Genomic DNA, 7,258 nt, shown 5'->3' with positions numbered 1-7,258 from the left:
CTTCGGATGCTCAGAAAATGGTCTTTAGACATAGTTTGCTTAAAATACTGTTTTAACTTGGACTAATCTTCTATGTTTTACCATATCTTATAGTTATCATATGCACATTTTCATGTACCTAGATTTTATTGATTTTGAAACAGTTATTTGCAATCCGTGTGATTCGTCTATGTATTAAGTAAAAAATCGTTTATGTTAAGTATTAAAATCAGAACGTGAGACTAAAAAACATTCAGTGATGAAAGCTAATATGTAGAAAACACCGATTAGAAGTAAATAAAATCAACCAGAAGCTCGCCTATGGTAAGACGTGACGCCATACGGTGAAGTTTCATGGCTTCATTTTCATTGCACGGGGCATACGGAGCAGGATTTCTCCATTCATTCTAACCTGCTTCGTTTATACAGTGAACTATACCCCATTATACTACTCGCTATAGTGAATTATAGCTCGAGATGATAGTCCCTTTGAAGCTAATAAAATGAAGATTTATGTTATCAAGAAGGTCATTTGCAATCCACGAAGAGTCGAAAACTGAAACAGGAGAGCCAGATCAGTTTGGCGCTACTGGTCAACAAATGATCAACGCTTAAAACTGCAAGCGAATTTACTTAGTCTGAATCGTAATTTTTTAGAAGTTTAAAACAGTTTCGTTTCCATTACCATAAGAATTATATCCTTTCTTTGTACCTTTTCCATTTTAATTCTACGCCTATTTATTGCCAATCTACTTAATATGAATTTCGTTCTGTACGTAATAACATATTTCGTATTCAAAACAGCATTTTCTCTTAGAAAATTCTGTTTCTTCAAAATATTTTCTCCAAGAAAATGCTTCAAAGGAAAGTTCTGAAGATCTAATTCGTTGCTAACGGCGCTGAAAGCAGATATAAACAGACATCAAATACGAAAGTTTTAATCTAAACTAACAACATCTTTTGAGGCACATCGTTTCCTGAAAGTCCATGTCCCTGATTGGATCACCGAAATGCGTGTAGGGAACCGTTTATTCTCCGAAGGGTCATAAGTGAATATCGACCTCATTACCCCCACTCATGTGAAGGAAGTAAAGAATCGTGACTTAAGTGAGGTTGGGAGAAATCTCTGCTAATCAATTTCTAGCTAGTACAGATGCAATTTGTAGTAATTTTTCTAGAAAATTTCTGAACTCTTTCTCATCTTGAAGTTTATTCAAGGTGCTGTCGTGTTGAGTAAATTTCAGGGAGTTGCTTTTGCCATGAAGAACCTATGAGCCTTAGGCTATCAAGACTAGTTAATATTTGATGCATTTATATGTTCTCTGTATAAAAGAGACAAAACCGTTTAGTGCGTGATGAGAAATATAAGTTTTTTTTAATCTGAGTCTTGATTTAAACATTTGTAAGATGTCGCTATACTACTGTGCATTATAACTAAAAGCATTTGATAATAACTTTGTAGAGCCATTACGTTGCTTTAGGAGAAGTGAAAAAGTGTAATACCCTACCCGGAATTCGAACCTGAACCTCTCGAATACACGACGAGTGTGCTACCGTTACAAGATGTAGGAATTCAGAAAGGAAGAAGAAACTACCTTATACACACCCCTTTTCCATAGAGCGACTGGGGTTAGTTCGGGTGCCACCGTAGCATCATTAGTATTTTTTATTATGTCTGTAATATCTCTTTTCATTTTCTTTATGTCTGTAATATTCCCTTTCTATCTTGTTTTCTATTATGTCTGTAATATTTCTTTTCATTTCCTTTTGATCTGCTTCAAGCTCTTCTTTAACGGACTTGATGGCCCCTTCTATGTTTTCTTATCCCGGTATAATTTTATCCCTGATATCTCAAAGTTCCTAAAAATGTCATGAATAAATGGTATTTTCTTGATAATTAAAAAATGACTCTCTCCCTTTGCACCTTGATTCCTTTTCTTTCAATATACATTCAACTCGAAATCGGATACATTAAAAGCTGGAAAAATGTTTCGTGTGTAATGAATAAGAAAGCCACTTTTCCATACAGAATTTTACGTCCATAACGCTGAGAGGGTTAACGGACTTGATGGCCCCTTCTATCGTCTTTTGGAACACAGCAAAGACTGTGTTAATTGTGTAACTTGCTCCTTCATCTCTCTTGTCACTGGCATTTTTGTTGTCAAGCTATGCTTGACAAAAAAATTCTGTCCGTTCTTACTGTTTCGTAGTGGATTGGATTGAATGTTCACAAAATCGATGACAGTTTGATAAAATTTGTTTTCACAAAAGAAAATTTTAAAGTTCTGGAACTTTCCACAAAAGTACTTGTACAACTCTTCTCAATGTAACAGAGCACAATGAGCAGTTACCATTTTAAACTACTAAGAACGTTAAATATAGGACAGTATAAAATGTTTCAAATGCGTAAATCCACTGCCAGTTTGGCGATGTCTCGCCAATTTAGCGAGATGACCCTTTACCACAATTTTAAATAGACTTACCCTGCAATCGTACGTTTCCGGACAATGCTTCAAATTTATGGAGGCCTTTCGTGTTGCATTATGCAAAATGTAACAAGTAGTAATATATTCTATCTTCTCTCATTTATGTGATTAAAATTATATCATGCAATATTTGGCCTTTAATAGAATACGAGGCATATTTTGTTGAAGGAAGATATCCCATGTGTTAATAGTATACTGAGTAGGTTCGACTACATGTACAGTAACTGAATGCAGCATTAAAGACAATATATAGTCTTAAACTATCCATTCACAAAAATGTTATTTGTTTAGATATTCACAAAAATGTTATGTTGTTTAGATAGTACCTGAATGGTTTCCTACCCTGTTGACCATAACACTTAAAATTTTCTAGCAACAGAAATATACTAGTATCAATAATATCCTAACATTGCGTGGTGTTTTCCGGATTAACCCTGTAATCAATTTGAGAAGTAGACTGGTGAAAATCATGAGCACACAAAATAAAATAACCATTGACTGATCTAGAAAAGTGAGCCTATTTATTAACTTCTTCAGCAATTACTTAATCCATTACATAGTAAACAAATTGTACTCAATCAGAATTGTCACATATTTATGATTACACTAGGCATTAAGAACTTAGTAAACAAATTATATTCAAACAGTACTGTAAAATATTGATTTTTACAAATCCATACTCTTACAGAGTAATATTTTTTTTAACTTTAGCCTTTATAATATCAACTATAATTACTATTACAATCAGGTAAACATATCAGAATAAAAACTTTGGATAAATTAACAAAACCCTCCCCGGGGAGGAAAAAAATTAACAAGTTACACTTTTCCTAAAAAAAAAAAAAAAAAAAAAAAAAAAAAAAAAAAAAAAAAGAAACACTTCACACAGAATAATCAATACTAAAGTACTGCAGATTATTGCATTTAGTAACATTAATCAGAAATAAAGGAATTCAGTTATTGCACATAATAATTTTCTATTTTTAAAAAGTATAATGTAACCGGAGAAAATATTAATCGAATTCATACTATTACATCCTACAAGCAAAGTTAATCCCCGAGAGGAGCAAAGAAGCTCAAATAATGACACCTTTACCAATCAATTTTTACCATGAAAGAAATTCACAAGTTCTATTAAATAACTTCATGAAGAACTTATTTTTCCTTAACCAATTTAACTAAGTTACAATAATTTAAATGAGGTTATATTTCCTTAGCCAATCTAATAATTTACTTGATCGCCAAACAAAATGATTTCAATAGAGTTAGGTTAAAGTTTCCAACTATAAAATTTTAAATTCAAAAAATTAAATTATTTCAATCATTTTTAACTGCAGAATTATCTAACATCAGTTATTGAATAAGATCAAACAAAACAAAACAAAGCAAAAAAAAAAAAAAAAAAAAAAAAAAAAAAAAAAAAAAAAAAAATTAGCTGTAGAATCCAGACGGCCAGAATAGAGTTGGAAACATTACCTAAGGTGAAGAATTAGGTGATGATAAATGGACGTTGTGTTATTGAATTCGGTGCATTAACTTTTAATAAGAAGCAGGCGGGAAAGTTCTGGAAAGCGGCATTTACACTTAGCAAGATGCATATCAGAACAGTTCTGGAGGGCGACGGTGACCGCAGGAAGCACATCCTTCAAGGAGGTAGATGTCACAGCAAGATCAGTTGAGTAGAAACATACTTGAATTAAGATGACGCTCAGATGATCCCTGAGAATATATTAGTTAAATTCGAATCTGAAATGGGTCTTAACCAACGCTTAAGATGAAAGTTCCTTCCAGAAGCAACGTATAAGATGAAAAGTTCTTGAACTCCGAGGAGCAAGAAAATTGATGGCACTATATGAGGATCTTCACTTTTCGCAGGGAACGGTGTATTATCGGTTTTTCTTCCAGGAGGTTAGACCAAGGTTTGGAAGTACCTGATGACATATTGAAAAAAAATTAGTACGATGGAATTTTAGCTAGTATCGATGTTTAAGATATTAAAAAAATCTATTATCTCATCCCGATGCTTCACTTGCGAACGGACGCAGAAAAATTTAAAGGGTCGAAGGCCACGAGAATCCGCTACTTTGATAATCATTAGGTAAGCCTCAGGAAGCAGAGGCCTAACAATGGCTCTTCCAAAAGTGGAAATCTCACCAACGAGCGAGGGGCAAGAAGCCCGTAAATCCAATTGTTGGAATATACATTATTCCGACAAAATCAGCTGCCGGCGAGTACAGCATCAGGTGGCAAGTGAAAAAGTCCCAAAAGTCTCCTCGTCCCTCAAAGCAGCCCGTTAAAAGGGGACGCACTGGAATACCAACTTGGCATTGCTCACTCCCCGCCAAAAATTAAACCAGTTGCAACTTCAGCATTCCTTCATGCTAACAATCTCGCCAAAACCACCACTTTGAAACCCCAACGGAAATTCTAAGTCGCAAAGCCGTCGCCAATCAGCCAAGCCTCGCGAAGGGGAAGAACTTGGAACTTCAACAACCCTGTACGCAGTCCCAACGAAGGAGCGCTGAAAACTCGAAAAAAAAAACGACTATTTTACCGGAAAGAGGGAACTTCTTTCCCCAGAATAGAAATCACAATGACAACGGAAAAAATCTATTAATTAAAGCTCATAACTAAAATGCAACTGAAGTTAGGAAAACGAAAGTTATGTCAAATTAAAGAGCTAATTTTTCTGCAACTAATAATATTAAATACTAAGAAATCGACTTAATTTTTATCATGAAAAAATGAGTTTATTACATGAAAATTCATCTATATCCATTGTCTGAGTGTACAAGATTGAAGACGCTGTTCGCGTAAACCTAAATAGTCGAAATAGATTGCACTAGAATTAATAAGCCAAATAAATGAATATATCCAAACTTGTTGTGTAACTAAAATTTTGAATATTTACAAATTAAAATTTTGATTTTTATGATTCACTTAATTATATTAAATTTGCTACACAACAGTGTCGGGGGGGGACTTTACTCAAGTATGTGATAAAAATTTTTTACTGCTACTTTATTCAGCAGAAAATTTTTACCTCTACTTAATTTGGCTCTACTATGTGGAGATTTCTAAAACATTCATTAACTTAACGGAACTGCTACATTCAAAATGAATTCTTTATAGTACTTCACTTTAATTCATCTCACTAATTGAATTAAAACTGGATTTACAAGTTTGGGCTTAGCTAAAATTGCCAGTATGGTTTCTTAATCTTATGGGCAAATCCATATTAACGAATCAGTGTATACTCACCAATGGTGGAGGGGACGCTCTTGGCACTCATTTATAAAGGCCTCCGTTCCTTTTTTAAAGGCATGTGGCCTTTTTGAAGTGTGCTATAACATTTCATAAAATAATTAACCTCACTCTTTTATATTAAAAAATGAAAATAATAATTATATACGAAAAAATAAAAGTGGGAGCCTTCAGTGCTTACCTGAACATGTAATCGTTCATAAATTTTAAAATTAGTTAACGTAATTCCATACTGCTCATGATAATTTTTCAGTTTCTTGAATTACTCATATTTTTATGTTGTTGTACTATTCTGTATCAAAACTTTTAATAGTCTCTACAATAATACTCAAAAACACTATTTGTTTATCATATTCTATAAACAGATGTGGCCAAATTGGGTATAATTTTAATTCCTGGGCACGAACTAATTACCGAAAGCGCATTTTTCGTCATACATGATTATGGGCGAATGCGCACACCACAATTTTATATAGAGTATCACATTTTAGATAACGGCGTAGTTAGCAGCACGATAAAGTAAAGGGAGATAAGTAGCGTCTTGACTGCTGTAACAGAGCTAAAGCAAAAGTAAGCAATTATCTAATATGGAGGTTCACCAAGAGAAGGTTTGGGTTTGGATCAAAAAAGTTTCAGTTCTCGAAATTTTCAGTTCTAGTTCTGAGTTAGCTATGCCATCAAGGTTACTCAAGCCATGCAAGATCAATTGATCTAGAAATGATGCAGCCCAGAAAAGAAGTTGCCATTTTTAGGAGGAAATACTTGAATTAAAAGGAGGAATTAAGAGGATAATTTTTATCTTACATATATAGAAAGACATATATAAACTTAAAAATGGTTTGATTAATTTTATTATAATGATGAAAAAGAATAAGTAAATAATTTAAACTACTTAAGGTTTTACTTTTGTTAGAAATATTCTAAAGCTTTTCGGCATTGGTAATCAGCAAAACAACGAAAAATGTAAAAAATGGCGAACAGTAAATTACTTAAAATATTAATACAGTACATAAATAGAGTGAATAATTCTGACCCTTTCATAAGTAATTGTAGTATATTCATAATTTCTCACTTGAGAGAAAATTGTGATAAAAATACTTTTCAAAATGTTTTGAAAAATTTTAACCAGAAAATTCTTTCTACCCTCATCTTCATCATAAATTAATTCTTTCTACCCGCAGAAGTTTTGAATCTTCTTTTTCCAGAGAGTATCTCTAGTATTCTCATTTGTAAAAAAATTTCAGGGTGGTGAAATATTTGAAAACGTTTATGTTAATATTTCATTAATAACGTTACTGCACTAAGAAGAATCACGAATATTCTCTCAGCCTAGTAAAGGGAATACTAATTTCTAATTATGATGAAGGTATTTGATGCAGATGCCGGCGAGCTATAAACGAATTATTGAATTCTCCAGATCAGTATACTTCAAAATTGTTTGAATTAGTCCATTGATTTTACGAGGAAACTTAAATCTTTCCAATTAAGAGAATCACCTCTGCTAATCTCTTAGCTTCCTCAGAAGTCTC

This window comes from Stegodyphus dumicola, chromosome 12 (genome assembly GCF_044657685.1).
Source record: "Stegodyphus dumicola isolate Sdum_Otavi_A_Nest chromosome 12, ASM4465768v1".
Classification (NCBI taxonomy): Eukaryota; Metazoa; Arthropoda; class Arachnida; order Araneae; family Eresidae; genus Stegodyphus; species Stegodyphus dumicola.
This window is presented reverse-complemented; position numbering follows the sequence as displayed.